Source organism: Planococcus citri, chromosome 3 (assembly GCF_950023065.1).
Source record: "Planococcus citri chromosome 3, ihPlaCitr1.1, whole genome shotgun sequence".
Taxonomy (NCBI): domain Eukaryota; kingdom Metazoa; phylum Arthropoda; class Insecta; order Hemiptera; family Pseudococcidae; genus Planococcus; species Planococcus citri.
Window position 1 is genome coordinate 3,569,575 of NC_088679.1, and position 23,372 is coordinate 3,592,946.

General features: G+C 37.4%; 2 protein-coding genes and 1 long non-coding RNA gene across 7 annotated transcripts in view; 1 reads left to right on the forward strand and 2 right to left on the reverse strand.

Moving 5' to 3' along the window:
- LOC135840889 (uncharacterized) overlaps positions 1–23,372 on the forward strand; it is a 402,381-nt gene that overhangs the window by 305,095 nt on the left and 73,914 nt on the right. The window contains exon 6 of the long non-coding RNA XR_010557795.1: positions 15,565–15,768. This is a non-coding gene — a long non-coding RNA (uncharacterized LOC135840889). The remainder of the gene's footprint in view (positions 1–15,564; positions 15,769–23,372) is intronic.
- The window catches only part of bma (SCY1-like protein bma), a 390,878-nt gene that overhangs the window by 301,149 nt on the left and 66,357 nt on the right, over positions 1–23,372 (reverse strand). The window lies entirely within an intron of this gene.
- Positions 1–23,372, reverse strand: part of LOC135840888 (5-hydroxytryptamine receptor 1-like) — a 919,288-nt gene that overhangs the window by 125,484 nt on the left and 770,432 nt on the right. The gene's annotated exons all lie outside the window — the stretch shown is intronic.

The window sequence follows — 23,372 nt, forward strand, 5'->3', positions numbered from 1 at the left end:
GAAGTACGTGCATGTTCGGTTACTTTGAGAAATAATAACGCAGGTTCAATCAGAAATCTAACTCCTCTTGAGGAACAGATTTCGATCATGATTTTTCGAAACGAATACCATTTTTGGCTCGGAACCGGACTACCACTAACAACAGGTTTGACTATCGGGAACATTACTATGATGTCCTTAAAGCCTTTGTTTATTAATATTACAATGAGCTCGTCTAGTTTATTACGTATCCACGAAAAATATGTATTATTGTGGTCTCTATTCAATTCAGATTGGAGACACGAAATTACTGCATTAGGTTTAGAGAAATTAGATTCTTTCACAGCTTTTAACAAGTCCTCAATGTGAATATTATCACGTCGGTAGGCTTTACGACGTTTTGCGTGTGTGTCGATAAGGGAAGAAATAAAATGAGCCAACGAGTCTCCGATAATCTCGTAGTCTCTCAAAGGCGATTTCCCTTCGATTGATATAGAATGGGTAGGCACTAATTCTAATTCTCCGACTCCTCGTCGCTCGAGGACTCGGAGTTCTTCTCCCCGTTTTTTGGAGGTTCTTCACTGCTTGTTGATTTATTATTTATTTCTTTTAGTACATCTTCCAACTGCTGATTGGACTCAGGTACCCCAGTGGAATGCACAGGGGGTCGCCAATTACTAGACGTACTTGAAGGATTACTTTTTGGGCCTGAACTCGTCGACGCAGCGGAATTGCTCGAATCAAAATTTGAGTTCTTCTTGAACTTTCGAAAATCTTTATTTTTCTTAGAAGATCCAGAGCTTGCCCCAGGAGTAATCTCGTAGGGACAGTCATTGTACTCTTCCACTTTAGTTAGTTGCGCTAATTTCTTATCAAATAAACGATAATTTTTCCGTTCAGGATGATCGAATTTGTTCTTTAAATCCCTAGGCAGACGTTCGTAAACGGTCTCTATTAACATGTGATCGGGAACATCAGTCTCAGCCAAGATATGGAGCCATTTACGAAGTTCAGAGCAGATTTTCTTAGAAGATGTGTGATCTATACGTAGACGCAAAAATGTTTTACGAGCTTCACCGTGCTGTTCACCATTCCAGAAGTGTTCATAGAACGATTTACGTAGTTCTTTGTAAGATTTAATATCTTTCGTATTGTCTCTCCAGAATTTAGCATCGGTGGTTTGAATTGCATGTCGAAACATGCGAATCCATTTCTTTTCGGTTGCGTCATGTTCTTCCATGAATTCTTCAAATTCCATGATAAAGTCCATGACTTCGTATCGACGATTATCATCGAAGATGACATTCGCATTGGTGACATGTTTTGTTTTTATTGTATGTCTACCCTTACCGAATTTTATTTTACGATTTAGTTTACGTCTACGATTCACCGCACTTCCACTTTCTTCAGTATCAGAGTCGGATTCAGATTCAGAAGAATCTTCCTCGTCGGTGGATTCTTCTTTCTTCTTCTTGCTCTTCTTGGGCGATTTTTTACCATTACCAGAGCTAATACACAGGACCGAATCATCGGCGCCACCGCCAGAAGCGCCATTAGTACCACCGCCAGATGGAGATCGAGATGATATCTGTTTCGAAGCATCATTGGATTGGTCCATAGATTGGTTTAACGTTATGGCCAGCTGAGTATACCCATCACGAAGAATTTGAAGTTCGCGAAGAATGAAACTCCGATCTTCATGAATAAATTCACGAGTCGTGCTGGCCCAGAATTTCATTCTCATTAGTTGCTCACCGATATCGAGTGTAGACATTAGGCCAGTGTCGTTTAGTTTGAATGTCTGTTCGGCTTTGTGAATTGCCCATTTCACAGCGCGATCAAACTCATCGAGTTCGGCACTAATCACTTCGCGCCATTTAAGATCCATTTGATCCATATTCTTCTTAAAGAATTGACGAATCTTAGCGAAATTTTCATTAATGTCGGTGACACTATCTACGTAAATATGTTGAACGTCACGACGCGTTTTCGTGAGTTTTGACTCGAGAGCTTTTATTCGAGATCGAGCACTAGTGTCATCTAAACGATAGTTGTTCTTTAACCAATCCAACAGGTTATTGAAATCGAGGTTTGTTACATTGACCACATGCTCAAGTTGCATTTCTCTGATGGGAAGTATTGGCTCAAATGGTATTTCAGGATTGAGTGGATCAAAGTCAAATTCGCTAATAGTGTCTTCACCGTGTTCAGTGACTCGTCGCGTTCCATCGGCATTAACATTATTAGCGTCGCCGTTAGTTGGTCCCCCTCCACTAGCGGATGCAGTAGTTCCGCTTGCCTGTGGGGTAGGCCTTGTTTCGGTACTGGTGGTTGATACAGTGTTAGCTACCGATGAAGCAGCTGTGGATGGCGCCGCAGTTGTCGTGGGTGCACTTCCAGCTGTCGTGATAAGTATTCCAGTGGTAGGAGGGGAAAAATAACGACTATAGCGGCGAGACGATGAGGATGTGTAACTCAAGTCACTATCATCCCATAATGGTGACTTACTGCCAAACAAAGGAACAGACATATCGCGTCGCTTTATTTGAGGAATGGGTGATTCCTCAGGTACAATAATAGCAGGTACTGTCGAAATGCGAGCAGTTGAACTAGCGATGTTTTCGACAGATAAAGAACGGTCACCACTAATGGTATCTGGTAATGTCAAAGGAATTCGAGGAATATTACCCGTAGGTTTAAACAATTCTCTCGGAGTCACTTGATTGGGAGGATCAGTAAAACGAACACTTACCCCAGCGGTACTTGGCTGAGGTGTAGCATCCATGAGACCCCTTTGGATCATTATTTTTCGTATCTCTTCGAGATTCTTGGGCATACCACTGGTCAATATTGGTTCATCAGGGATTTCTAACTCCAGCATCTGTGCTAAACTGCGAGTGATGGCTCGAGCAGGTGCACCTTGGGGAGCTGGCTGCTCGGCCTGAGCATTAGGACTATTGTTCGGAGTCTGAGACATGAATACACTATCAGAAGAATTCCAACTTGTAAGTGAATTCCTTCTTGAAGGATAAGGAGAACTTAAGTCAGAAGTCGAGTCAAGTTTTAGACTGAAAGTTTTGTTCAACTCAGCAACCGTTGGGCTAAGAGGAGAACTGTTCATAAACTACCAACGTAACTCGCGTTTAATTTCTTCAATTAATCGGAACGTAAATTCAAAAGCTCGAATTATTAACCGAAGTATAGTTAACACAAAATGAAAAAACACTTCTTTAACACAACACCAAAATAACAAAGTCAAAATTACAATAATTTCATACAAGTACTTCTTTATCGACGGCATTAGTAAAAGACAAGAGTACCGAGCACAACGAAAGAAAAAAACATAATGAATCTTCTTGATAAACTTTCATCTTACATGGATGGTACCGAGGTCGGACAGTAAGAAGGGATTTTCCCATATGTAAGGTCGGCATGTTTTTTAGCCGACGGCCCGTTGGTTGGTTAGTAAGGAAAATTTATCTGCTTGCTTGGTAAGATAATGGATTATAATATTACGAGTAAAAAACGTTCGTTATCTTTTCGTTGCAAATTACGAATACAATAGGAAAAAACCCATGGGTCTTTCTAAATCTCAGTACAATAGTGGTTTGATCAATTTATAACTTGTACTTGATTTTTTATGAAACAGAACAATAGGTACTGTCCATTTGATTGAAATTGGTTCACGAATTATCTCTGTAGGTTTTTCCATTACTGATACCTATATAGGCACGTCAGCAATTATCGACAGGATTTTTCCTACCTATTTCAACCTATTTGTATGATGATTTTTCTTCGCGATATAAATAGCTAATTTGCTGCTTCAAGAATAACATTTCAATTCCTTAGAATTGCTATACATCAAGGCTACTATTCGTGTGCTAGTGGGAACTAACAGTGACTACTTTTCACTCCATAAGCAAAACATCAGGAAGGTATATATTCGTTGAACAGCTCATTGAGCAAATATTTCAGCTAGGTTGAATTACCCATGATAGGTAGCGAGACGAATTCGTAAATTCAACTAAATAATGCGTTCGTGAAATTCGCTGAATATGTTGATAGGATTTCTCCCTTTTGGACACAAAACACAAAATATGTCTAGAATTCTGTTACTACCTAAACTCGTATGTGTAGAACTACCAGTGACGTTAGGCTTACTTCACAGATCTAGGCATCCAACACAAACACATATGTCTGGCTAAATACTGTGGCTACTGATCGTGTGATAGGTGTGATACTATCAGTGACTACTTTTCGCTGTGTATTAAAGACAGACTAAAAAAAAATTTTTTGATCTGTTTTACCTGATCAGTACGGTGATCTGCATGAGCTGAATCAGTAAACCATTTTGCCAATATGTACCACATATGGCGAAAATAATTGCGAATATTGCATTCGACTTAGGCAAAACAAAGGAAATAAAAAGAGAAAAAAAATAATAACCGTAGCACTTAGGCGAGGACGTGATGAAAATTGACGTTCTATTAGACGACTAGTATATCTAAAGGACGTTCCCGGGTTTCGGCACCAAAAATGAAGCGCAATAAAATCATAGGCTTTACTCCCAAGTAAACCTAATCACTCTTGAGTGAGTCTAATCAATCATTGCGTACATTTGAAACATCCCTTAGGATATGCTAAAAGAATCACTCTTAAGTGAACCTATTATATACCCAAGGGAAGACCTATCTACCTCAATAGATTCGCGAATGTCTGGCGAATTACCGCCTCGCCATTCGCTTTTCGGTAATAAATAAAAAAACAGAATGTACTTTTACAAGCACTGGTATACTGATATATTTGAGTATTAAAAAACAAAGTATATCAGGTAAAACAAAGGAAAGAAAAGGCAAAAAAACGTAATACAAAAAGGAAACAAAAAATATACGGCATCGGGTTTTATCCCTAAGCTACCCTGCCATTCCTATACCCCTCGGTACCGGGCACTAGAGCATCCGAGAGACAGGAGCACCCTCACTCCATACCTATCTAAGTCGATAGGTACTAGGTTGGGATCCCTAAGCAGTAGCTAATTGCTAGGTATCCCGTGAGCTGTATATGCTACTCGTAAGTGCATACACAGACTGAATTTAGACACACAGAGCTCTCGCGTCGTTGGTTATAATAAATAACCTACGAATCCCTACCTAACAACGTCCCTATACATGCCGTAGCAGATAGGTACGCGGTCTGTTAGGTAGGTGCACGGCTCGCTAAATAGCTAAAAAACGCACTTTTATTTCTTCTAAAAGAAATAAAAGTGTACTTTTTCTCGCCTTACAATTCTTACGTTTAGTCGTAGTTTACGAACATCTGAAGCTTAGGAATGAGAACATTTTCACCAGACAGGTGAGCGGGTTCTGCGCCAGGAGTAACAAAATTTGACTTAATTACTTTACAAATGAACGTTATTCGAGATGTGTGCTTCCGATTTGAACTGAGTCACGATTTTTGGTAGGAGCCTAGTCTGAAACCACCTTGACCAAAATTTCAGCTGCCTAAATTTATTCTTCAATTTTTTAGAGAGCTTCCGAAAATCCAAAATTGGCTTTACGTATTCTGCGATTTATACTTATTCAAGAAAAAAAAACAGCTGTGTTTTAGTAAAAATGACGGAAATTCGCCACATAATTGATAAGTACCCAGGTATCAACTCCTTCAAACTTTTCAACTTTAAAAAAAAAATCTACTGGACGCTCCAGAGTTAATAAAAACGGTTCGAAAACGTTTACGATTATAATCAATTGGTGACGAAAACAGTGCATACCAAAATGTTTCAGATTTCCAAGTTACTTCATTTTGTGAAATTTTGATTTTTTTTCATTTTTAGACCAAATTTTGATGCTCAAATATTCACAAAAAATAGAAAAATGCATTCCAGCATCCAAAATTTTTGGTAGTGATAAACACTCTTGCATACATCTTTTGGTTTATCTTCGTCTGTATTAAAAAATGTTGTATTGTGGAGGGCAAGATGCCTCTTTAGTCCTTTGTAAGAAATTCCAGGAGTAACTATTTCAAAAATAAATTTTTGACCGACGAGTATATTTTTCAAGTAGATCAAAACCAAAAAAAAGTAATATTAGTTATAAAATGTCGTCAAAATAACAAAGTGTTTTGAGGTATGCAAATTTCTCAAAGATTCTATAAGAGTCCATCACATTTCCAAACATATAATTATAAGGAAAGCAAATGCTCACTCGTCTTATTGTCCCTTCGTTTTATTCCTCCAGGTGCAGAATTCGCTCACTTACCAGTCAATAGTTCCCATCACAAGCCTTAAACTGGCACCAAACATCTACCTACATTATGGATGATACTTTTCTCAATTTTAAACCTAATTCCACGACTGCACACGAATAAAAAAATATATTGTTGTAGGAGGAGACGAGAGGGAAGGGGGGGGAGTAGCAACAAGTTTCCCATCTCAAGATTCAAACTTACACATAAGGGATGGTAAACCGAACCGTCATTTTCATTTTCTGTTCACTGTAAGAAAGTTATAAGTCAATTCATTCTTCCTGGCGCAGAACCCGTCTACCTTTTCAGTCAAAGTTTTTCAACATAGTACATCTTCAAACATACGAGATGGTACACTGGGCTATCCTCTTCGTTTCCTTCTCGCTCTGAGAAAGTTTGAAGTCAGATTTTTATTCCTGGCGCAGAACCCGCCCACCTTTTTAGTAGAACTTCATCACCACAGCATACTTCAGTTGATCATGAAATATTTTGTGAAAATTTCAAGTTTCAAAAATCTGCTGGACACTCCAGGAATTTTCAAAAAAAGTTGCTGGAGGCTCCAAAACGACTTGAAATCCGCCTGCAGTCGACTTCTTAGTGTATTGAAATTAGTTTGCGGAATGAATTCCGGCTTTCCAACTCCATTTGATGAAATTTTGCGGGAATTTCATGTTTCAAAAATCAGCTGGAGGCTCCAGAACTGCTCAAAACGGTTTGAAACAGTTTCCAATCGTTGAAAGTAGGGTAAATCCCAAATTTCAGTTTTCTAGGTCAATTTGGTAAGTTTTTGATTTTACCCTCATTCTTGGCCTAAATTTGATTTTCAAAAATTCGCCAAAAATTGAAATATGCACTTTTAGTCCGGCATATGACAATAGGAGTGATTGCACCCCCCCCCCCCCCCGCCGATCCTCCGGGACAACTTTTTTCCTAAAGGGGACATCCTAAGGAACATTTTAAAGCAAACTTGCCAAAAAAATTTGGCCTTACTTACAAAATGGTGGCCATTTTAATTGACAGGTCAGACGAAATCGCAGATTTTGCGTTTTAACATAGGATTTGCACGAACTTTTTCAAACTTTACAAACGTAGATCGAAACATGATGCAAAAATGTATCACCTGTCAAAATTTCAAGTGCTAAAGTGCGTTTTTCGATTTTTGGTGAATTTTTGAAAATCGAATTTAGGCCAAAAATGAGGGAAAAAATCAAAATTTTACCAAATTGACCAAGAAAGCTGAAATTTGGGATATATGTACCCTATTTTCAACATTCCAAATCGATTGGAAACGGTTTCAACCTGTTTTGAGCACTTCTGGAGCCTCCAGCAGATTTTTCAATCTCGAAAGTCCCACAAAATTCCATCAAATTGGAGTTGTTAAGCTGAAATTTATTCTAAAAACTAATTTCATTACGCTACGAAGCACTGCAGGTGAATTTCAAGTCGTTTCGGAGCCTCCAGCGACTTTTTGAAAATTACTGGAGCCTCCAGTGGATTTTTGAAACTTGAAATTCCCGCAACATTTAGTCATCAAATGGAGTTGGCAAGCTGAAATTTACTTCGCAGACTACATGGTAGTTTCAGATGGTTTTTAAGCTTCCAGCTACTTTGAGGAAATTTCAATTTTCCAAAAAAACGCCATAACCTTTCAAAAAGTCGCTGGAGGCTCCAAAATGACTTGAAATCCACCAGCAGTCAACTTCGTAGCGTATTGAAATTAGTTTGCAGAATGAATTTCGACTCTCCATCTCAGTTTGATGAAATTTTGGGGAAATTTCAAGTTTCAAAAATCTACTGGAGGCTCCAGTAATTTTCAAAAAAGTCGCTGGAGGCTCATAAATGACTTGAACTCACCTGAATTCGTCTTCAGAGGGTGTTAAATCGGAGTGTAGAGTAAATTTCAGCTTTCCATCTCCATTTTGATGAAATTTTGTGGAAATTTAAAGTTTCAAAAATCTGCTGGAGGCTTCAGGAATATTCGAAAAGTCACTGGAGGCTCCAAAACGACTTGAAATTCACCAGGCAGTACTTCGTACCGTATTGAAATTAGTTTTTAGAATAAATTTCAGCTTTACAACTCCAATTTGATGGAATTTTGTGGGAATTTCGAGTTTCAAAAATCTGCTGGAGGCTCCAGAGCTGCTCAAAACGGGTTGAAACCGTTTCCAATCGATTTGGAATGTCGAAAATAGGGTATATCCCAAATTTCAGCTTTCTTGGTCAATTTGGTATAATTTTGATTTTTTCCCTCATTTTTGGCCTAAATTAGATTTTCAAAAATTCACCAAAAATCGAAAAACGCACTTTAGCACTTGAAATTTCGACAGGTGATAAATTTTTGCATTATCTTTCGATCTACCTTTGTAAGGTTTGAAAAATTTCGTGCAAGTCCTATGTTGAAACGTAAAATTTGCGATTTCGGTTGACTTGTCAATCAAAATGGCCGCCATTTTGTGAGTAAGGCCAACTTTTTTTTTTGGCAAGTTTGCCTTAAAATGTTCCTTAGGACTCCCCCTTTAAAAAGAAAGCTTTGCTGGAGGATCATCAGGAGGTGCAATTGATCTTTATGTGGGTCCCCCAACTAGATGTACATAAAAATTTGGAGTTCAGTTCATCACATTCTGTTCTCAACTTCTTTAAACGATAGCTGATAGTTGAAAGGCAGAGGTCTCGATAGAATTCAGTATCTCGTATGTACTTGAACATGGAACCGAATAAACTAAAATTGTATTTGTTCGATTAGTTTTTTAACTGGTAAAAACAATTGATTTATCGTCGGTAAACATTTTTATCTAAAAATATAGGTCAAAATCGAATATATTAAACGTTCGCCACTTTTCCCACACTCGCGAATACATATTTATCCGAAATAGCGTCACTCGCTTGTCTCATTTATATACATTTTATTTAGAGCATGTGTTGCGCGGCTGTGCCTCTTCAACTTATACATATATCCTTATTCCTCATACATTTATGCTGTGTAGGTATTTGTATATGTATATTGTACTCGTATATATAGGCCTACTGTACTAAAAATATTCGCGTATTCAAAAATCATTATAATATAACGCGAAAATATAACCCATTCAAGGTTATAGTACCTTTGGCCCTTGGGAACGAAAGGTATACAATATATACAACTAATCTACGCTACAGAATGTTAAATCGATTAACAACCCCGACGTTTGTACGGTTTGGCCTCCTTGAAACGTCCACGGCTCGGCGATGAAGGAACCGCGGCTCAGCAAGAAAGGGAAAAAAAATTTTTTCATAAACGTAAACGTCCGGGGACAACTTCCTAGTCTGCTATTCTGTGACGTTGTTGCGTCGTCGACGACGAATGAAAAAGAAAGTAAAAAATATCGACGCTCTTTTTATACTCTACTCTACTCTACTCGTACACCTGTACCTATACTTACCTGCTGCCGCAAGTATCGTAGTATTTTTTTACCTCCCTTGATAAGAACGTGAAATTTTCACGTTACGGCGAAAATTTAATTTCGCCAACTATTTATACACATATACATAAAAGGAAAGTAATAGCGGTGAAATTTTGAACTTGAAATGTACCTACGTTGTTGGTTGGTTCGCTCTATATATACGCACGTTTTCCGTTTATGCGCGCCCCTGCCCCGCCCTCCGCCGTGCCCGGCTTCCTCACCTGAGCTCGATGCTGCCCGTTTCGTTGCCGGTTGGTCTTTTTCAACACGCTGTGTGTCTATTCAACTCTCGCTATACTCTTGGTGGTTCCAGCACACAACTTTATATAGGTATATTCTCGTAGGTACCTAGCCGCGAGTTTATTTGAAATTTGTTTAGAAATGAAAGATTTACTCTTCGCGATTATATAATTGCTTTTTACCCCGACCACGTTTACCCATCTTCATCATTACCTACCTGTTACCTGTGCCCGACGCTGTCTTCCACCTGCCTTTGCCCCTGCCCCGCATTCCGTCACGCTTCTATATCTCTCCCTAACACGAACACGCTTTCTCTGGCACGCCGAACGAGCTATCCCTAGCGTAATTTTACAAATCTCTCTTCTCTCTGTTTTCCTCCCTTCGTACTCTTCAGCCCGTTACAAAATCCTTTCTTCTTGTATATACTATACCATTACCCACCACCCTTTGCCGAGAGCCGAGAACCAACAGGTGAAATATAACGACGAAGAAAACGAATAACGAAAAATTTAACTGGCTTCATCGTCTAAGATACCTCTACCGCTTCACCCATTACCTACATTATGCTTTTGTACTCTCTTGGCTCTTGCTGCTTGCTCTCTGTTGTTGTCGTTTCTCCAGCTCCACCGACACCTTATACAATGTATATACTACATGTATTTTTTCTGTGTTTCTCTCCCTTTCTACCATCCGCAACAGTCTTGTAGTAGGTATTATTGTATTCGTCATGGTACCTATTTATACGTGTAGGTACCTTGTTGCTTTCATGTTTCTCTATCTCTCGAATATATACGTAGGTAGGTACGATGAACATGAAGCACCCTTTCTAAAAGAATGTTTTTTCTAAAACATGTTGTAATGTTGTTGGTTGTGATTGTGAAGATATATGTATTTCCCTGGTATATGGGTAAATGATGAATGTTTTCAACTCAATAAATAATCTTTTCCCCTAGTTTTCTTGCTGCTTTATACAGGTAACGTTCCTTTTACTCCATTCTCTATTTTCTGCATTCTTTTTCCAGCAGTTTTTGATGTTTGTGAGTTCGCTTCAAACGTATTTAAAACCCTGCGATGAACGCCTCAAAAATGTTCCCGGGCATTCGCCGAATCCAATATCACCCAATTCTACAAATTCACAAAATTTGATATATCATCGTATTTTAGGCTCGAAATTTTTGAATCGGGGTTGAAAGGGACCACGATGAATTTTCGATTTTTGAGGAACTGTTTAGTCAATTATTGGAATTGCGATATGAATTAATTTTTAAAATCAATTCGTTTATTACGAGGTTTTTTTTCATGTTTCACATCAAAATTATTCCGTCATTTCTGTTTATTTCTTTAATTTTTTCGTTTTTTGCCTATTTTAGTTATTTTTTATTTCGTTTTTTGAAAGTCCGAACGGTTATTTTGCCGAACACTCATTTCCTCGAATTTAAATTACCCGAACAACTCTTCTCTCGAATGGTCCAAAGGGGTGGTTAATGTTAGTTTCAAGACTATTTTCCTTCACTTTTACTGAATAAATACAACTTTTTGTTTAAAAAAAGGCAAAAATCGTCCAAGATGGTGATGAACTTTGGAATTTTAAAAATTCCTCAAAAATCGAAAAATCCATTTGGGTAGCTGAAATTTTGGATGACCTTTCAAAAATCGTGGTCCCTTTCATTCAGCCCTTATTCGAGAATTTCAAGTCCAAAATCTGATTTATCAAATTTTGATAATTCGAGGAAATGGCCGAAATGGGATTTGGAGAATTGGGTATTCGGGAAATCGGGTATTCGCGGAAATGTTCGGGATATTGGATTCGGGCGAATGCCCGGGAATCGTGTTGGAAAATGTTGGCATGGGAGTTGAGCGGGTTTTGCGCCAGGAAGAAAAATTCAACTTTGTACTTCCTCAGAATAAAAAGAAGACCAGTCAGTCTACTTTCACTTGTGTTTGAAAATCCAATCTTCGTGTTGGAATTTTGAGGTTGGAAATTTTTCAATACTCCCCCTCCTCCTTCACCAAAGATAATTTTCTCAATGTTCGTGCATATTTATGAAATGAAGTTCGAAATGTAGAAAAGTATCATCGAATATCATGTTTAGTGCCAACTTAAGAGTATCTGAGAAGTTGTGTTGAGAAATGTTGACTGAGAAAGTAGGCGGGTTCTGCGCCAGGAAGCAAAATTTCAACTTTGCGTCTGTTCAGAGTGAACAGAATACAAAGAAATCCATTCAGTCTACTTTCCCTCATGTTTGAAAGTATTCTCTTCATGTTAGAATGTTGAGGTTGGAAATTTTTCAATGCCCTCCCCCCACCGAGATAATTTACCTAATGTTCGTGTGTAGTCGGGAAATGAGGTTTGAAATGTAGAAAATCATCATCGAATGTACGTTTAGTACCAATTCAAGAGTTTTTAAGAAGTTATCGATTCCGAGTGTCTTTTCTCGGAAAACTCGGACCACCCCCTCACCCTACAAAAAAATACAGAATTCTTCATAAATAGTCCGGCATATGACAATAGGAGTAATTGAACCCCCCCTGATCCTCCCGGACAACTTTTTTCTTAAAAGGGACATCCTAAGGAACATTTTAAAGCAAACTTGCCAAAAAAAAAGTTGGCCTTACTTACAAAATGGCGGCCATTTTGATTGACAGGTCAGCCGAAATCGAAGATTTTGCGTTTTAACATAGGACTTGCACGAACTTTTTCAAACTTTACAAAAGTAGATCGAAAGATCGTGCAAAAATTTATCACCTGTCAAAATTTCAAGTGCTAAAGTGCGTTTTTCGATTTTTGGTGAATTTTTGAAAATCGAATTTAGGCCAAAAATGAGGGGAAAAAATCAAAATTTTACCAAATTGACCAGGAAAGCTGAAATTTGGAACATACCCTATGTTCAACATGCCAAATCAATTGGAAATGGTTTCAACCCGTTTTGAGCAGTTCTGGAGCCTCCAGCAGATTTTTGAAACTCGAAATTCCCACAAAATTCCATCAAATTGGAGTTGGAAAGCTAAAATTTATTCTGCAAACAAATTTCAATACGCTACGAAGTACTGCAGGGGAATTCCAAGTCGTTTTAGGTCCTCCAGCGACTTTTTGAAAATTCCTGAAGCCTCCAGCAGATTTTTGAAACTTTAAATTTTCACAAAATGTCATCAAATGGAGATGGAAAGCTGAAATTTATTCTGCAAACTAACTTCAATTACGCTATGAAGTTGACTGCTGATAAATTTCAAGTCGTTTTGGAGCCTCCAGTGACTTTTTGAAAATTTCTGAAGCCTCCAGCAGATCCTCAACATTAATTTATCAAATGGAGTTGGCAAGCTGAAATTTACTTCGTAGACTACATGGTGATTTCAAATGGTTTTAAAGCTTCCAGCTACTTTTAGGAAATTTCAATTTTCCATAAAAACGTCATACAACCTTTCAAAAACTTGCTGGAGGCTCCAAAACGACTTGAAATTCACCAGCAGTCAACTTCGTAGCGTATTGAAATTAGTTTGCAGAATGAATTTTGACTCTCCATCTTAGTTTGATGAAATTATGGGGAAATTTCAAGTTTTAAAAATTTACTGGAGGCTCCAGTAATTTTCAAAAAAGTCGTTGGAGGCTCTAAAATGTCTTGAAATCCACCAGAATGTCGTTTTTAGAGGGTGTTAAAATTGGAGTGTAGAGTAAATTTCAGCTTTCCATCCCCATTTGATGAAATTTTGTGAAAATTTAAAGTTTCAGAAATCTGCTGGAGGCTTCAGGAATTTTCAGAACGTCGCTGGAGGACCCAAAACGACTTGGAATTCCCCTCCAGTACTTCGTATCGTATTGAAATTTGTTTGCAGAATGAATTTCGACTCTCCATCTTAGTTTGATGAAATTTTGGGGAAATTTCAAGCTTCAAAAATCTACTGGAGGCTCCAGTAATTTTCAAAAAAGTCGCTGGAGGCTCTAAAATAATTTGAACCCACCTGAAGTCGTCTTCAGAGGGTGTTAAAATTGGATTGTAGAGTAAATTTCCGCTTTCCATCTCCATTTGATGAAATTTTGTGAAAAATTAAAGTTTCAAAAATCTCTTGGAGGCTTTAGGAATTTTCAAGAAGTCTCTGGAGGTTTCAAAACGACTTGAAATTTACCTGCAGTACTTCGTAGCGTATTGAAATTAGTTTTTAGAATTAATTTCAGCTTTACAACTCTAATTTGATGGAATTTTGTGGGAATTTCGAGTTTCAAAAATCTGCTGGAGGCTCCAGAACTGCTCAAAACAGGTTGAAACCGTTTTCAATCGATTTGGCATGTCAAAAATAGGGTATATCCCAAATTTCAGTTTTCTTGGTCAATTTGGTGAAATTTTGATTTTTTCCCTCATTTTTGGCCTAAATTCGATTTTCAAAAATTCATCAAAAATTGAAAAACGCACTTCAGCACTTGAAATTTTGACAGATCATAAATTTTTGCATGACCTTTCGATGTACCTTTGTAAAGTTTGAAAAAGTTCGTTTAAGTCCTATGTTAAAACGCAAAATCTGCGATTTCAGCTGATCTGTCAATCAGAATGGCCGCCATTTTGTAAGTAAGGCCAACTTTTTTTTGGGCAAGTTTGCCTTAAAGTGTTCCTTAGGATGTCCCCTTTAAGAAAAAAGTTGTCCCAGAGGATGGGCGTGGGGGGGGCAATTACTCCTGTTGTCATATGCCGGACTGAAAATGATGCCTAGTTTTTCAGAAATTCGAGCAGACTTTATTCTATCATTATAAATTGAAGAAGATGTGGAAAAAACTACAAATACATCATCGAAAGCCCGAGAAAATTATGCCATTGTTGAAAAATGTTGACCAGGAGGGTAGGCGGGTTCTGCGCCAGGAAGCGGAAATTTAACTTTGCGCTATCTCAAAGTGAACAGGGAAGGAAGAGAAACATTCAGTTTTTTCCTCCTCGTGATTGAAACTGTTATCTTCATGTTGGTATCTTGAGGTTGGAAATTTTTCAATATTTCTCTCCCCCACCAACAATACCTAATTTCATTGATATTCAAGCATAGTAATGAAATTAGGGTTTAAATGTAGAAAAGGATCATCAAATATACGTAATATATTTACTGTCAATTCGAGACTGTCTAAGAAGTTGTGATGAGAGTATGGACTGAGAAGCCAGAAAGCAAAAATAAAGCTAGAAAACCGAAATTTGTCAAGTATCCCTCAATTTTTTTCATTTTCATCTGTTTTTTATTCTCACCACACGAATTAAAATGAGACCTATTTTTACCCCATCACAATTCCACATTTCTACGTTAGGTATAAGTATACTGTCGAGAACATTTCTACCAAGATTTGGGACTGATTTGATACTGTATGAAATTTCCTGGAAAACACATCTCAACATTTTAATTACATTTCCATACTCGCTCCCCATCAACCTAGAAGGTGAATTTCTGCCGCAAACGTTTCTGAAAAAATATTGCCGCCACACGCGGAAACATGGCACTGGCACAGCAACGTAGTATATAGCATGGCATTGCATGGCATGGCATGGCAGCTGCGAATCGAAAACCTTTTCAAGATGAAAATTCACGATAAAAACATGCCGAGCTTGCGGATGTAATATTATATTTTATGCGTGATTAAAATTTAAAACAATGTAGGTATATACTCTTATAAGTTATTCTTGTTTGATTTCAGATTCAAAACACGATTATACGAAAAAGCAAATTAACCTTTCACGACCCACAGTAGTACGAGGAATTGGCCGGCCAAGATAAACCGTTACCGTTGCATTGTAATGCGAAATTTCGCCTCGACCAACAGACTATAAACACCCGTTAATAATCCAATTTCGCCGTTTCCGAAGCCTCAATGACCATAGTAAAGCTGCGGAAATTTAAGGTAGATATTTCTCATAGTACTTATAGTGAAATCATTAATAAAATCCGATCGACGTAGGTACCTACCTACCTACCTACGTCTTATATGTATGTAGTTCGAGTAGCACCTACAGGTGCCCGTTGCGGTGCTAATAAATTTATATTAGATAGATAATTTCGTACCTTAACACGGATTGGGTTCCTATAGTATTTTATTTTGTTTCCCAATTCAATTGTATAAGTACATATAATGTACATGTCTAAAGTAGGCAGCAAAAAATTTCTATCAAAATCAGACATTTGGTTTGGTTTAATTTTGCTCGAAGCATTTCACGTGAACTGTTGGAAAATACAGCTACGTACGTATACTACGTCTACGTAGGTATTATAAAATCAATTGAAGACATTTTCGAAACCATTTCCTCTTTTTCTTCTTTTCGCTTCGATAAATTAAAAAGGCCTCCGTGTTCTTATATACCTACGATGCTCGTCGTATAGTAGGAGCTGCCTTATACTCGTACTCGTATTTCGTTCGATGTGACGTTTCAAGTTTCTCTTCGACGACGACGTATAGTATAGGTACATCATGTCGGCGTAAATTTATGTCACGCGTTTTAAGGTAAATACACGTTTAATTAAGCTCAGCGATAGGATTCTTAGATAATGTAACAGTATTTATCAGGAATTGATGTCTTTAGTCGTATCTTTTATACGCATAGACATGCCTACCTGTACCTACGAGTATATAGATAGACCTACACAAATGTGTAATACACTATACGATGGCGACTAACTATACAACTATCAAAAGTTTATACTGGTTTCGTTCTCTATTCTGGCTTTTTCCGCGAGAGATCTTTGAAGAATGTTAATTAGCCCCTAATTAGTACATTATCGCCAAAATACCACGTTACCGTTAGTTTAGTGCTCATAGGTATACCTATATAGTTTGGTCAACATGTCAAATATAGAATCCTCTCGTTATAGGAAAGTTTTAAAAGCGAAGATACGTTTTCATTATATTACAGGTACGGCTGGAGTGTGTGTGTCAATTCGACTGCGGTATCGAAAAGTTTCCTTTGAAAGTATACGTAGCAATTAAATTAGCGGTAATTTTTCTCTCGTTTTAATATCGCCTTTTACACGTTTTATTTACCTATATAGTATTTTAATAAATGCTTTTTTGATGAAACGATCTGGAAATAGATTAGGTACCTCTTTAATCAAGTCATTTTCTCCATTTCTCTTTCAACAACTCGTTCCTAATCTACACCTACCCCAAAAGATCGTCTATAACCTTCGAAACGCCTTAATTGGAAATAGATTTTTTTATTCATCTTGGTGGAAATATGTACGAGGGGACATCAATAAGTGCGTGCACTTTTGCTAATAACTTTTGAACGGGTAGATATTTTTTGATGAAATTTGGAGGACTTATTCTTCAGACCTTTGAGAAGGCCTTGTGATAGTTTGTTTTGAATTTGGTCCCGGTGTTGATAAATTACAGAGTTATTTGTAAAGTGAGTTTTTAAAAAATGCCGTCCGAAAAGGAAATTTGTTCAGATATTCATTTCCTGTGGTTACAAGAAAAATCTGCCGCCTAAATTAATAAAAAAAATAGTTGAAACGTATCGTGCTAATGTTATCTTGAAACAGATTGTGTTCAATCAGAGTAATTCTCCAGTAACAGTCGCGATTGTTCATTTGATGAAAGGTGCAGTGAAAAAACCAATTTTTTTGCTTTACCGCTGCATTTCTTATGAGCTAAGCTTTCACAACCATTACTGAACAAATTACTCCGATTGAACACAATCTGTTTTAAGATAACACTAGCATGACACGTTTTATTCATTTTTTCATTAGTATAGGTGGAAAATTTTTCTTGTAGCCACAGGAAATGAATATTTGAACAAATTTCCTTTTTGGACGGCATTTTTGAAAACTCACTTTACGGAAAACGCTGTAATTTAACGACACCGAGACCAAATTCAAAACAAACTATCACAAGGTCTTCTTAAAGGTCTGAAGAATGTTTTCTCCAAATTTCATCAAAAAATATCTACCCGTTCAAAAGTTATAGCAAAAGTGCACGCACTTATTGATGTCCCCTCGTAGAAAATAATCTAGCGTGGGCCACATTTCAAAACCAATTGAAAAATGAATTTTATTTATAGAGTCTTATAGGAGGGTATGCAACCAAAAATTTGCCGTTATGAATACTCTTATTTGGTCATTTTTCATTTTTAAATGATTTTTGGAACTATCTAAATGTTTGCAATATCTTGGAATTTTTTCAATTGACAAAAAATCAGTTCTCTCAATTTTTCAAATTTTTTGGAAGATTTATTTGTTTTAGAATTTGCTAATTTTTTTCAATTTGGAATTTCTAAATTAAAGGGTTGAAATTTTTTCAATTTTTTGGAATTAATTTTTTTTATAGAATTTACTGAATTTTCTCGACTGAGTGAAAAAATTGAGTTGAGTGACTTCAAAAACTTATCAATAAATCTAGCCAATTGGTAAATTAAAATTTCAGGTAAAAAAATTTCAAAGAAACACAGTAAACAGCATAAGATGTGAATTTGAAATCGATAAAGTCGCTGAAAATGCATATTTTTGAAATAATCTGCGAATTTTGAGGAAGCTGCGATGAGAAATTCAATCTCAAAAGGTGAACGGGTTCTGCGCCAGGAGTTAAAATTTCGGTTGCAATTACTTCAAGAAGTACTCCTAGAGTATAGGAAAGTGTGGGAGGTCGTCCAGTCTCATTTCTTTGATGTTAGAAAAATTAATCTTCAGGTAGAAATTTTAAGGTCCTTGAAAATTCGATCTTCCTAACTAGTCCGGCATATGACAATAGGGGTAATTGCACCCCCTCCCACCGATCCTGCGGGACAACTTTTTTCCTCAAGGGGACATCCTAAGGAACATTTTAATGGAAACTTGCCCAAAAAAAAGTTGGCCTTACTTACAAAATGGCGGCCATTTTGATTGACAGGTCAGCTGAAATCGCAGATTTTGCGTTTCAACATAGGACATGCATGAAATTTTTCAAACCTTACAAAGGTAGATCGAAAAATCATGCAAAAGTTTATCACCTGTCAAAATTTCAAGTGCTGAAGTGCGTTTTTCGACTTTTGGTGAATTTTTGAAAATCCAATTTAGGTCAAAAATGAGGGGAAAAATCAAAATTTTACTAAATTGACCAAGAAAGCTGAAATTCGGGATATACCCTATTTTTGACAAGCCAAATCGATTGAAAACAGTTTCAACCCGTTTTGAGCAGTTCTGGAGCCTCCAGCAGATTTTTGAATCTCGAAATTCCCACAAAATTCCATCAAATTGGAGTAGGAAAGCTAAAATTTATTCAAAAAACTAATTTCAATACGCTACGAAGTACTGCACGTGAATTACAAGTCATTTTGGATCCTCCAGCAACTTTCTGAAAATTCCTAAAGCCTCCAGCAGATTTTTGAAACTTTAAATTTTCACAAAATTTCAACAAATGGAGATGGAAAGCTGAAATTTACTCTACACTCCAATTTTAACACCCTCTGAAAACGACTTCTGGTGGATTTCAAGTCATTTTAGAGCCTCCAAAGACTTTTTTGAAAATTACTGGAGCCTCCAGTAGATTTTTTAAACTTGAAATTCCCGTAACATTAATTTATCAAATGGAGTTGGCAAACTGAAATTTACTTTGCAGACTACATGATGGTTTCAAATGGTTTTGAAGCTTCCAGCTACTTTTAGGAAATCTCAATTTTCCGAAAAACGCCATACAACCTTTCAAAAAGTCGCTGGAGGCTCCAAAACGACTTGAAATTCACCAGCAGTCAACTTCATAGCGTATTGAAATTAGTTTGCAGAATGCATTTCGGTAACCGGACACTTCCCCGAATCCACTTTCCCGAAAGACGTTTTCCCGAATGTCAAAATCTCGATTTTTTTTATCCCGAATCCATTTCCCCGAATCCGTTTCCCCGAAAGACCTACACCTGAAAATTGAAAGAAAATTGAGTTAAAAAAATTGTTTACTTATTTTCTCTCGGACCTCTCAGCAATTTAGTAACTTCTCTTAAAATCATATGTTCTCCTGTCTGGCCTCTCAAAATCATTGACCCGTCCATCTGGCTGGAAAAGGTCATTTGTCTATCAGTCTTCTCAAGGTCATTGGCCCGTATGTTCAACCTCTCAAGGTAGTCAGTCTTCTTGCCAGGGCACATAAGATCTATGAACTGTCTCCATAGCTTCGCATGGTCGTCTGTCTGGCTTCCCAAAGATGCCCATCTGGTCTCTTAAAGTCTTTGATCCGTCTGTCTGATCTCTCAATACGTTTCAATTCCATCTGTATTCATCTTCAATTTCACATATACGTATCCTTGCAACAATAATTTCCTGTCACTGATGGCCATTTCTTTATATGTACTCGTAAAATATTCAATTTTCATATGAGTAACCTGAGGTGCTTACACTGTATGGGTACCTATTACACCTGATCATTTTTATTTCCATGGTAAATGTACTATGTATTATTCGGGATACACCGAGGCATTCGAGATATGGGCATTCGGGATTTCGGACGTTCGAGTTACTGGTTCGGGTACAGGGCATTCGGGTAAATGGATTCGGGAATACACAAATTGGGATTTTGTCATTCGGGAAAACGTCTTTCGGGGAAGTGGATTCGGGAAAATGTCCGGTAATCATGAATTTCGACTCTCCCACCTCAGTTTGATGAAATTTCGGGGAAATTTCAAGTTTCAAAAATCTACTGGAGGGTCCAGCAATTTTCAAAAAAGTCGCTGGAGGCTCTAAAATGACTTGAACCCACCTGAAGTCGTCTTCTATATTCCAATTTTCAGCTTTCGTGGTCAATTTGGTAAAATTTTGATTTTTTCCCTCATTTTTGACCTAAATTCGATTTTCAAAAATTCGCCAAAAATCGAAAAACGCACTTTGGCACTTTAAATTCTGACAGATGATACATTTTTGCATGACCTTTCGATCTAGCTTTGTAAGGTTTGAAAAATTTCATGCAAGTCCCATGTTGAAACGCAAAATCTGCGGATTTGACTGACCTGTCAATCAAAATGACCGCCATTTTGTAAGTAAGGCCAACTTTTTTTTGGGCAAGTTTTTTTTTTTTTTTTTTTTTGACATTTTTTTATACTGGGCGTGTATAATTGCCAGGATTTTTACGCCCAGTTTCGAGGGGTTTGTCTAGATTTGGTTTGAGAGAGTTTGCTTTAAAATGTTCCTTAGGATGTCCTAATATGAAGTTAGATTTGTAGTTGGACTCTCCCAAGAGTTACATGGGGAGGACGTTGCCCAAAAATTAGGTTTTTCGTAAAAAAATCAATATTTGGGCATCCCATCTCCTCGAATATGACCAGAAGGGTTCAACTGCAAGTATAAAATTTCATATTTGTGTTCAGTTGGGTTCTTCGTAAATATTTCTCATCAAAAGGATGCCAAAATATTGAAATAAATCATTCCTGAAACCGAGGAAATAGGTATTCTGGAATGCAGTAGTGCCAAATGTTTTAAATTTCAAAAATTCGAGAAAAATCGCCAAAAATTTATTTACCTAGAACATTTTTTCGATTTTTCAAAGTTGGCAATAATGACCAAAAAATTGGCACCACGTGCGTTCAAAAATATTCCCTCGGTTTTAGGAATGATATGTTCAAGTATTTTGGCATTAGGCCACCTTCGAGGAGGTGGGTTGCCCAAAAACTGAATTTTTTGTAAAAAAAAAAAAGCTTCATTATAGCGCTATATACCCGATCATGGCGTAAATAGCGCTACAGAATTTCACCTACTTTCCCCGAGAGTATCCTTTACCTAGAAAATTCTAAAAAAGGATTTTCCATTCAGTCCAGCGTCCATTTCCGTCCATTCAATTACGATGAGCGAATACATTGATTTTAAATTCAGTGGGAACAAGAGCACCGTAATGGAAGATCTACCCACCCAAGTCTTTTTTTTATGCACACCTTTGCTTATTTATAGAACGATACGGATAAAAATTTAGTTCCGAGAGAAAAAAAAAAAGACAGCTCGAAAATACCTCGACGCGATATATCCAGTAGCTTAGAAGCGAATGTTATTGAAATTTTGATAAACGCGTTTAAAATTTATCAAGTTTTAAACTTTCTTTTTTTTTTTTACAATGTTGGCATTTTCAACGCGCGAGTTACCGCGTCATAACCGAGTACCACTTTTTATTCCGAGACTCCGAGTGAACTTTCGTCTTTCACTAGCACATAAATCATATCGGGGATGGGAAAAAGTAGGTAATTCTTTTTAAAAATTTAAAGACGGTGTTTTTGGGTAATACTCGTAGTATACACAGCGAAAGCGAAGCCGAGTGTAAAAAAAATATATGACAGGTTGTTCCAAAACCTACTAGCACACGATAGTGTGGTGGTCGATGAAATGGATCCGATATTCGCGAACCTGCTGCAGGCAGCGTCCGGTCGTGTTGTTTGTATTAATAAAAATGTTAAAAGCTTTTCGTTTGTAGACCTTGGGTCTTTTTCTGTTAGGTATCGCGGAAAAAGGCGGATAAATTAAAGCAATTTTTCATATATAGAATTACCATGGCCGTGCCGCGGGGCGGCGCGGGAACGCAACACATGTAGTCTGTGAGAGAAAAATGCAGGGTAGGTAATTGTATTACGAGAGGTAGGTAGGGTACTGAGTAGGTAAACGGTGTACCTATGTAACTGTACGAGGTACCCTCTCGATACAAAAATTACTTTATTCGAATAAAAAGCCGCCTCAAAACCGGAGCCGGGACCGGGAATTTATTTTGTAGTAAATTAAGTTACGTACTCTCGTACCTTTCTCTTCCTCTTATTCTTTCTCTCAACCCTTTCGACATTCATATTTCAAACCTGTGTAACGCAACCGGCATAGCACAGCGACCGCCAACGTGTATAAATCATCGTGTCTTAATTGCTTGTCGTATCCAGATATGTGTATAGTTTGCGCCGCTGCGCTGCTCGCTAAAAGGATATTTTCGTGATTTTTGAATAAGAATTAATCGTATTCGTTTTCTTTTGCTATTACAGCTGTGTTTGGAGGGGGGGCTGTACGTGTAGTTTAGTGTTGTAAATTTCATCTACCCTATGTTTGCCTGACTCAGCTTCTAAGTATACTTGGTACGAATGAGTAGGTATATCTACTCGCATACATAGAAAAAACGAAAACACTCCATTTATCTTTATTCTCCAAAAACCAACGTCGCCGTCGTCGTAACGAAGAAAAAATTCATTCGATTCGAATTTCCATTCTTTTTTCAACGAGTACATGTAAGTAACTGACATTGTATGTTGCTGGCAAAAATGATGGAATGCTTCAACGCGTTTTCCTTCTAATTTATTATAGAACTCGTTCAATATAATATGTAGTACGTATTTACTCCGTCAACATTTGACCCGAGCTTGTAGCAAATGTCAAGGTAGACGAGGATTTTTCGTGCCTGACGAAGAACTTACAAAGGAACCTCTCGATATAATGTATCTGCCTTCAACTTGAACCAGACCACGATTTTTGGAAAGAACATGGACTGAAACCCTCATGACCAAAATTTCATCTACGTATTGATTTTTTCAATTA